Here is a 10792-nt window from a genome sequence, read left to right as displayed (position 1 = left end):
TATTAAAAAAATTCTATTCAATAACTCTAATATTTTTTTCCTTTTTATGAGCACACCAACACGTTCCACAGAAGAAAAATTCTTTTCATCAAATATTTGAATCTACTACAGGTATCCCTCACCAAAAACCATAGATATGTTACAAAAAACGTCTTGCTAAGGAAATTTAGTGACAGGAAAGAAGCATATACGATTCCAGCAGTAAAATTTCCACATTCTGGATCATTGACTGATTTTTTTGGGAGCTGTTTTACATCTATGGGCATCTATGTAGTTGACATGACAAAATGACAAAAAATCCAAGTGATTCAAGATTGCAAACACCCAAAATCTTTGATAAGGCCGTTTTACACGGGGCATGGAGTTTCTCAGATTAGAACGGCATTTATTTCTTAAATGGCTTGAATTGCACAAAAGCATGAACAAAATTAGAACAGGGGCTATTTTACCATCTCACATTCACTCATTTTGGCATGTGTTCTAGCATTTCACTCTTATGCACGATGCAATTTTGACTGCACCTTCGCTCACATGTCAAATTCTGCTATAGAACGGTAAAGGGAGCCTTACAGCTTCAATCCTGAAACATGAAAAAAGTCACCTTTGGCTGTAACGTATGGATCAGGAGGCAGGAAAAAAAACAAATACTGTGTTGTTTTACTGGAACGGAAGCATTCATAGTAGTGACCAACCCCAGCATCCACACCGGAAACTCATTATAAGCACCCAGCTAAGAGGAAGTTATTGCAATGGATGAAGGTACTTTACGAGGGTTTCCTCGGTTGAGGCATGTGCACTAGGGCGGATCGGAAAAATCGATTTTTTTCAAATCCATCTGGCCCAATGAAAAAAAGTTGTGGGACCGATCAAAAATAAGGCCTGAAAATTTTGAGACCTCTAGGTGAACCCCTGACCCTCGCTCAAATGCGATTTAGGGGGGGAGGGTCGAAATTCTAAAAATGTAATATTTAATGGTCATTTCCTATAGATTTTGCCGAGTTACTGCCCTTCTAGGGCAAAAATTTCGTGCATTTTGACGTATCTGCCACCGTTTAGCCACAAAATGCCTAATTTGAGTCCGCGCCCGCGAAGAAAATATTCCAACGCCCACGCAGCGTCGCGGATACAAGAGCCGCAGGCCGATCCCCTCCCCTCCCCGCTCGCTTCTACCCCTCCCACGCCTCCAATACAGCAAAATTCATCCCGCGTATGCTGCTAGGAGGTCGTTTATCTTTGTTAATATAAATCGGACGATGGTAGAAGGTAATAAAGGAAGCTTAGTGAGACGACTTGTGCCTTATTAGGCACCTCGTCGGGTTAAATAAATCGATGTTACCAACTTTTAGTGAAGTGATGAAATATTTTTAGATCCGAGAATGCAGGAAAGGAGCCTACGGTCCATGAAAAGGCCTCTCGAGTGGCTATGCGAGTGTGCTAACTTCGGATATGCGCTCCAATTTCGGCTTTGTCCGACAGATGTGATTAAATGGATTTTGGGCGAAAGCCGCTCGCGTCCCCTTCCCGCAAGCTTCTCCCACGCGCCAAATGCACCAAAATTCAGACCAAGTGCGTCTTACTTCGTTATTCTAAATATTTAATGTTTCAATATCGTCTGTGGAGGAACTATCACAAAAGAATTTTTCAATTACCTGCATTTCAATCTGTATTTCTTATGTCAGTGTCATTCCTCGTCTTTCGCTGTTGTCAACAAAGTTTTGGTGAATTTCTTCACGAATCTCTCGTCCGTATCTATGATAAAAAGAAATATTTAACTTTAAATTTGAAAGTTCATCAATAGATTTTTGAAAATCCACAGCACTATGGTCAGATGTAGCCGGAGGTACTGTGGTCTCTCTCCAATATGTCATCAGCGAGTAGTCCTTAAAGTTGATATTAAAATCCAGCACTTTAAAAAATCTCGGATCGGCCGCCAAACGCATACTTGCAACAACGCAAATTCGGTCCTTAGATTGCCCTCCTAATGTTTATGCCGCAAATCTAAGTCAACTTAGTGCAATTAGCAAATAGACCTCTGTAAGGGATGAAATATGATTTGATGCTTTCCCGGCGAATGATGTGGATAAACTCTTCTAGGGATTCAACGAAATTTATCCCTGATGATGAGCCCCGAGTCGGAGCTTGAAACGTTTGCCATTATGGAAAAATTAACCCGGTGGGAATCCCGAGAAGAGTTTACTCACATAGCAAGGGATGTTGGAATTATGCTTGTAGCATAGGGATGATGCCTCCTTTTTGGGCGGTATTCACCATCGCATTCAAATCCTTTTTATTTTTGTGTATCTAATTTTCACTCGGAAAGGAATCCAGAATCGCAGATTTTATAACTTTTGCTAATCCTCCAACGGGGGAGGCAAACCCAAAAGTGGGACCCTGTTTCTTCAACTAACATCACACATTCCCCTCTAAACTTGGATTGATAAGTGCTCTTGCCTTTTTTCATCAGACAAAAGTATAGTGTTTCACTCCATAAAAATTTAGCCCTTTGATGACACCCTTTGATACCTCTCATTTCGTATTCACAATAATTAGCATCTTTTTCTGTCTACGTAAGTAATCTTGCAAACTACCTTGGATGTTTCTTACGAAGTTATGATTTTTGCGTCAACTAAAGTTGCGGGGACGATCATTGCTGTTTCTTGGTTCTTGCATATTCCTCTATCACATTTGGCAGACGCATTTTCGACGCAGAAGTTCCAGTTTGAGTTAAGTCCTGAATTTTTATTTGATGAGGAACGTAGAGATAAAAATCGGATGATTTCTCTTCAGTTTGATTTTCTTCGAATGAATTGATGAAGAAAATTTTTGATACTATTTTCCCATACAAGAATTGACGATGTCGACTCAACACTCCGACGATTCTCTTTTTTTCCTCAGTTGTCGAGTTTCTTTAGGACTCAACCCAGCAGCCATCTTCTTTAGTTTCGTCCGCTGGTCTCTCAACATACTTCTTGATTTGGGGGAACATTATGCTCCTTCTTGCACGCAAAATATCGCATAATTTCAAATGTTCTTTCAAAAGTGCTCCAGGTTTGTACTTAAGCAAAAACCCTACTTTTGGCCTATTCGCATTTTCCGTAAGTTTTAGTACTTCCTGTTGTACCGCTAAATCCTTTTAGTCACACACATAATGGAAGGGAAGCGTCACCATAGTTCGCACACCTTTATAGCCACTCGAGAGGCCTTTTCATGGACCGTAGGCTCCTTTCCTGCGTTCTCGGATCTAAAAATATTTCATCACTTCACTAAAAGTTGGTAACATCGATTTATTTAACCCGACGAGGTGCCTAATAAGGCACAAGTCGTCTCACTAAGCTTCCTTTATTACCTTCTACCATCTTCCGATTTATATTAACAAAGATAAACGACCTCCTAGCAGCATACGCGGGATGAATTTTGCTGTATTGGAGGCGTGGGAGGGGTAGAAGCGAGCGGGGAGGGGAGGGGATCGGCCTGCGGCTCTTGTATCCGCGACGCTGCGTGGGCGTTGGAATATTTTCTTCGCGGGCGCGGACTCAAATTAGGCATTTTGTGGCTAAACGGTGGCAGATACGTCAAAATGCACGAAATTTTTGCCCTAGAAGGGCAGTAACTCGGCAAAATCTATAGGAAATGACCATTAAATATTACATTTTTAGAATTTCGACCCTCCCCCCCTAAATCGCATTTGAGCGAGGGTCAGGGGTTCACCTAGAGGTCTCAAATTTTTCAGGCCTTATTTTTGATCGGTCCCACAACTTTTTTTCATTGGGCCAGATGGATTTGAAAAAAATCGATTTTTCCGATCCGCCCGAATGTGCACTCACACAATGCAAAGGGAACTGTGACAATTGAAGGGACCTTGCAAAACTTCCTTTGGTTGAGAGAGACACATTCACTCTACATAAAGGAAACGTGTTTCCTTCAGACCACTCCAGCTGGCCAATGTACTAATGAGATTCTTGCCACTCACAGATCAAACTCCAGAATATTAATGTTCAACTAGGAAGGGGGAGTAATGTCACAAAGAGCGCGTGGTTTGAATGAGAGTTTTGGCCACTTAGAGCAGAGGCGAAACAGCTGGAACTGTGGCATTTTTTAGTGTTCCCGCCCCCAAAACTTTCTGGTACCCCCCCAGAAATTCCTCCAAACTTATCCGCAGAACTTCTCCTGCTAAGGACTTTTCGCGCTAAGGTTTTTCGTGCAAAGGCCCTGTCTCGGAAAATCCTGTCTCCGAAAAATCCTGCCTCCAGAAAACCTGCATCCGGAAACCAGCATTCGAAGCCAGCATCCAAAACCAGCCTACCTGCACTGCAAGACTTATATAGGACTACTGCGGAGGAATTCTTACTCCTTGGCAATCAAGGGAAAATGGGTGATGAGTCTCTAGCATGCAGTTTGGAGTGAGAAGTATTACCATAGTCCTATCACATATCTGTCTCCCTCCAACACCTCTCCCCACTATGTCTCTCCCCTCCTTGTGTTCCAATGAATATCCCTCTGATTCGACTGATGTCTCCAACACAGAAGTTTGAGGGGAAAATTCTGGCTGGTATGCTGTTCACTCCAACCCAGGGATGATGTTTTGCGGAGCAGCCTGTCAAGAGGGGCAGTGACGCAGCGGATAGAACATCGGCCTGACTACCCCTCTGCTCCTTGGAAAAACCCCTCCCCTCAATCCTGTCTCGTGGTGGAATAGCCAAGCTCTCTTCTGCTTGGGCCTTCATGTTGGACGCACGGCTAGTGGGACGTGGCCGATTTTAGAAAAATTATACTGCTGGTATTTCGTTTGGTAATGTTTCCTATGGGATCATTAGTTATCATCGTTGTTTTCTGTAATAATTCTGATTTTGAATACTCTACTTCGAATAGGTATTGAACGAAAATACTCATAAATTATTTTTGGCAATTTTTTTCTTGTGAGCTGCTCTCTTGTTTGTAGAGTCTTTCCCTGATCCAGCTTGTGACCGACGGTTGGAGTTTTCCCATCTGGGCTTACATGAACAATCGACCAGATTTAACAACGTAACGCCACAGAACGATAGATCGAGGTTCCGCTGTACATTGAATTGTCTTCATCTTTTCTTTACCCAGGCTAATAAAGAAGTGCCACAACAAGCTGGATCCTTCATCGAAATGAAGGAGGAAGATGGCTTAAACAAAGAAAGGGCAATAATAAGACACAGCCCAGTTATAACCAAGGCAAATGGGTTGAACAGAGATTTCACCCAGTTGTCAACAAGTCTACTCCATCGGATACATGCAATTTCTATCAGAATATTTCCAGTGTTGTACAAGTGATATTGACTGAAAAATATTAGTGTGGTTTTGCTTTCTGCTTAAAACTGAAAAAGCCCTCAACTGACGGTTGCATAACTGTGAGTGACTTCCCATAAATATACTTATATGTATGACAGACACACCCTCTTTCTTATAGCATCTGAGAAATTTGTACAAATGAAGGTGGTTCAAATCAGGTTTCACTGTGTACGAGAACATAACTTACCAACTCATTGTCCCTGGGCAGTACCAAGCAGTCTGGCACAGGAAGGAATATTTCAGTGGTTTGGGCTGAGCATGTGAGCTGTGAATTGTTTTCAATCACATTATGAGTGAAGCCCTTAGTCTCCACAGAAGGCCCCGAAATGTCATCAGCTCCCCCTTCTCCTTCAAAACACTGCAGAAAAAGTAACAGTGAAAAAACACATATCTCCTTACAAATACATACATGGGATGCTCTAAAGTAATATGAAAAAGGATGTTCAACATACTGTCTATGCTTTCATATAAAAATGGATTGGTGTCAGCATGCCTGTTAATCAAGTTTTCGGTCTGGTAAATATGGGTCTCTGTGGTCGAATAAGTGATGTCTCAGCTGCTGGGGCAAAATTCATGTTTGTGCTTGATGATTATTCCAGGAAGCCATTTTGCTATTTTTTTGAAATCCAAAAGTGAAACATTTGATAGATTCAATGAATTTAAAGCTTGGGTTGAGAACAGGACTGATAAAAGGATTAAGGTTGTAAGATCAGGCAATGGTCTTGAATAACCTAATGAAAAGTTTGATTATTTTTAAGGGTACATGGAATAGAGCATCAGACTAGCACCCCATATACCCCTGAACAGAATGGTATGGCAGAACGTGCTAATCGCACAACATGTGTAATGACTAGATGCACATTGTTTGATTAAGGCTTACCAAAGGGTTATTGGGCGGAGACCTGTAACACTGCAGTCTACATTAAAAACGGTGTACCACATAGAGCTATTCAAGGTAAGACTCCACAAGACTTGTGGGGAGGAAAAATGTCATAATTGAAACATTTAAGGGTTTTTCGGTGTCCTACATATGATCATGTTCCCAATCAGAAAAGAAGTAAGTGGGATGCTAAGGGGAAAAGGTTAATTTTGTTGGGTATTGTGAAACAAGAAAAGGTTATAGACAAATTGATCCAAATAATCCCTCCAGAGTCATTAAGGCTAGACATGTTTTGTTAGAAAATGATGCGAGGTCTAATGTAAGGGATGAAAGTGTACCCAATAAGGGAAAGAATGATGCAGAGTACCATTTTTTAGCATTTTTTCCTAGTAATGAATCTAGTTTGCCTTTCAATAATGTTAAGTCAATTGGGTTTAATGAGAGTGGAATGGAAGGACCAAAGACAGAAAGTCAAGGTTGTGTTTTGGATGGGGAAGTAGACTCCAACAACTATGTCCTTGGTATTGAAAATTGTGAATATATTGAAGTCAGGGAATCCAGTATTGAGAGGTAGAGAAAATACCCTTTACTAAATAGGACCCCTAAACTTTACCCTGACTTAGTACCTTCATTTTTAGCTTCGAGTACTTCTGAAAGTGGCAGGGACCCTATTTCAGTTGATCAGGCCTTGGCTGGCCAAGATAGGTCATATTGGAAAAGGGCACTGCATCAGGAAATGCAGTCCTTTAAGTGTAACAAAGTGTGGGACCTGGTGGCCTTGCCAGATGGAGCTAAAGCTAAAGCTTGTTGAAATTCAGTTCATATTATGGCTTTATCACCAAATCCTTGGAGCCTGGAGTAGGCCTTCAAATCGCCCCATTCACAGAAAATTCATGTTACCCCTGGAATATCATGTTCGTGCAAAGTATCCTAACTTCCTTTTCTTTAAGTTACAAGCTTGTACTTAAAATAGAGATTTAGGGTAACAATTATCATTGTTAAATGAACAAAAAAACTAAATTTTTTATTGCTGAATTTTCATCTGCAATAATAGTCAGAGAAGTTGCGTTTATAAGGATGAAATCACTAACTAATAATTTTACACAGTGGTGTCTCAGAAACTGAAGAGGAATGTATTTATTTTGTTGATGACCTCTTTATATATCTAAACATGTCATACTGAAGAAAATATGGGGTACAACATGAAGACATTAAGCTTCTAAACAGAATAGTCTCCCATTACCATAGGCTTACTCCATGTGGCATGTGATATTTCTGACAGAGGATAAGCAGTTTTGTGAAGCTAGGATTTTCTTACATGAAAATAGATTAGCATGGCTGGCAAGTGACTCACATGTTTTAAGCGTCGAGTGTCGGCAGAGCATTCAAACTGCGCTTGGCACATAATGTATGAATTTTGCTGTCTAAAAGGCAAATTTGTGTATAAATATCATTAACACTAGGAGGACGGGAGTTTCGCGCTACCTAGAAGGACGGCTAGGGGTCATTTGACCCCTAAAATGTATTTTGGAATAAAACGCCTAATTTTCAACCAATATTCAGTTTAATCGCATTGATTGTTGAATCAGTTCATTAGAAACACTATTTAACATTATTAAATATTATTTCCATCGTCAAAAGTTAATAACAATTATTTTAAAGAATCATGAATTAAACCGTATGTAGTAGTCGATTGCAAATCAAATTATGAAAATACATACACTCAATACAAAAGTTTTGTTGCATGTTTAAACAAGAGGGGTACTGGGTTTACAAAATTTGCATTAAAAATTTTAAAACTTATTACTTTGTTGTAAATCTCAGACAGACAGTATTTTTTCAGCGCTGTTTCCACAAAATATTTTTTTTGCGCTGAATGCGTTCATTGAACGATTTATTCATCTACATCTAAATCTACACACTAACCCGCAAGCCACTTAAAAGCGTGTGGCAGGGGGTGTTAGGACACCAGCCATTTGCATATGAAAAGGAATTTTGAACATGGAAAGAAAATTGATGCAATATTTTTGGCACTATTCTCTTTTTTGTGCCCGTGGAGATATGGCTGTTAGATCTGGAGACGTGTAAATAAATTGATGCATGCTATCCATCATATCTACTCCCGCTTTGTTTTTATTATGAAATTGGATGGTCTCTGGTATTCTTTTATTCGTTTCGGAAATAGTGTCGTATGAGATCATGCTGCTGAGTGAAAGTACATTATTGTTCTGGTTTGCCTGATTCAACGTAAGAGTATGGCCTAAGGTATTTTTGAACACTCGTGTTGAATGGATTACATGGCTATTTTAGGGGTCATGGATATTTGTGCTTCACGCCTGTTTTTTTCAGATCGTCCATGCAAGAGAAGTTTTCCATTTTTTTATGACTTCCTGCCAGCTGGATAGATGGAAAATAATTGTTACAAGTTACATTTATTCCTGAATTCTTGTATGCTACGGTCACTTTAGTAAATATTTATTTTCCCAACGCTTGATTTGATGGCCAATTATCATCTTTGCCACAATATGGAAATTCATTTAGGCTGTATTTTCATTTCACATCTGTCAAAACCCAGTACCCGATTCCAAATTTGTCTGGTTTATTTGGAATTTACCTCATAAAAGGGCAGCTGCATTTTGTTGGATAGAGCTGTGCATTTGCTATCACGCCAAAGTCGCCATCGGATTCACTATCTTAGACTTCGTCGCTTCCATCACACGCAGATGTTGATGGATTGGTCAGAATGTCCTTGAACTGATGTTTACGATTCACTTCCAGACTGATCTTCAAATTCCCTACAATTATTTGAATTGTGACGATTCTCATTTCTTGATATATTTCTCGACTTCTTACTTTCTTCCTCAACTCGCTACTGATATGCATGCAAAAAAATCTGCAAACAAAAGCGCATTATGGTAGAATCTTCTCTGGTTTCATTGGAGGTAGAGAGAGCTGGAGAGCGTTAGAAATTCACACAAAAGGACAAAATTTTCAGAAGTAACGCTAATTGCCGTTCGAAAGGCAGGGACTCAACCGCCAACCGTATCCTGATTCGTATCTTCCAGGAACATGCAGTAATGCTTCTTCTCCGACCTACGTGCGGATTCCAAGGGTAGGATTTACAGTAGAATTTTACAGTCCACCCAATTCCTCCGCTCTCTCAAAAAGAGACAGGATTTTTCCTCAGGACGCAGCGTGCAGTCAACCCGCCCCAAACCGCAACGGGGTCAGGCGGCACTAATGCTGGACACACGACAAAAGGGCTAGGTCAAGTGACAGTGCCGTCAGGCCAGAAAAATGAAAGTTATTCGTAAACCTGATGAGTCGATATTGAAAATATTGTCTCTAAGAGCTCTGAATCTTGGACGACGGAAAACAATTCTTGGGATATGTGACGATTTTCCGGTGTGAGTAATACAATAATCATTGAACAATTAAATAAAACAAAATTAAAATATCATAATTACATGAATTTATGCAAATCAGGGATTGAAAAGGTTTTATTTCCGTTTGCTGTCCAAAAAATATCGAAAGATTGTGCACAACAAGTCGCTATGCCTAGGTTTTCGAGTACAGATTGGAGCCCTTGGGACGAAACTGGCATTGAACCGGGTACTTCCAGATTCAAAATGAAGCAAATCATCTACCACAATACCCTCTTGCTGATTATATGATATATACATGGCACTAAAGTGCCCACGGGCAAGAAGATAGCGCGAAAACCAGTTGTGGGTCAAATGACCCCTAGCCGTCCTTCTAGGTATAACACGTCATAAAAATTTAAAACAAAACATTATTGCTTAATTTTCACTAATTTATCAAAATATAGACCAAAATGAACAAAGTCAAAAAGTTTCAAAATTAAAAAAAATATTTTAATAAGAGAAAAATAAATTTGAATTCTGAAAATGGGTCAAATGACCCCTGCCGTCCTTCTAGTGTTAAAGTCCAGTCACCACATCTATCTCGCAATTATTTGCACACATTACATCCATATCGCTTTTGCGATATTCACGCGTCTCAAGCGATGGTTACAGTAAAAAAATATTAAAAAACTCAAATTTTGAAAAAAAATTGTAATGACATTGTTAAACTTAAAAACCTGACATTGATCAAGGGTAAATTCCATTATAAAAAAACTTTTCAAAGCAAAGGAAATTGATTATAAACAACAATAACTCCTTCCATTAACAATGAAACTACCAAAAACCATAATGATTTGGATAGAGACCATGAACCAGTTCTTAATTTCATACACAGATCTACCTACTCATGAGAGCGTTTAATTCATTTAAAAAATTGTTACTAACGTATCCTTATAAGAACACAACATCAGGTTTTCTTAGATTCTCTGATGAAATGAAGCAAGTAAGAGTTCCTTTACATTACTCAAATACACTTTGCTCTATTGAAGTTAAATCACTTCTAGTAACTGTATAAAACTGAAGTTAATCATAAATATCCGCTGAGATACATAGGAAATACCAATGCAGATTACAATTTTGAGAAAAGAAGATTTGTAAAAATTATTTTATGTTAATGTCGACTATGGCTGTTTAATAAAAGCATAGATAATTGATTTTAAAAAAATGGGAT

The 10792-nt window shown here is 39.4% G+C and overlaps 1 protein-coding gene across 1 annotated transcript in view; it reads left to right on the top strand.

The window, feature by feature from the left end:
* Positions 1–10792, top strand: part of LOC124172007 — a 360175-nt gene that overhangs the window by 120003 nt on the left and 229380 nt on the right. The window lies entirely within an intron of this gene.

This window comes from Ischnura elegans (assembly GCF_921293095.1).
Source record: "Ischnura elegans chromosome 13 unlocalized genomic scaffold, ioIscEleg1.1 SUPER_13_unloc_1, whole genome shotgun sequence".
NCBI classification, from domain to species: domain Eukaryota; kingdom Metazoa; phylum Arthropoda; class Insecta; order Odonata; family Coenagrionidae; genus Ischnura; species Ischnura elegans.
Note: the sequence above shows the minus strand (reverse complement) of the source record. Positions and strands in the feature narration are given on the sequence as shown.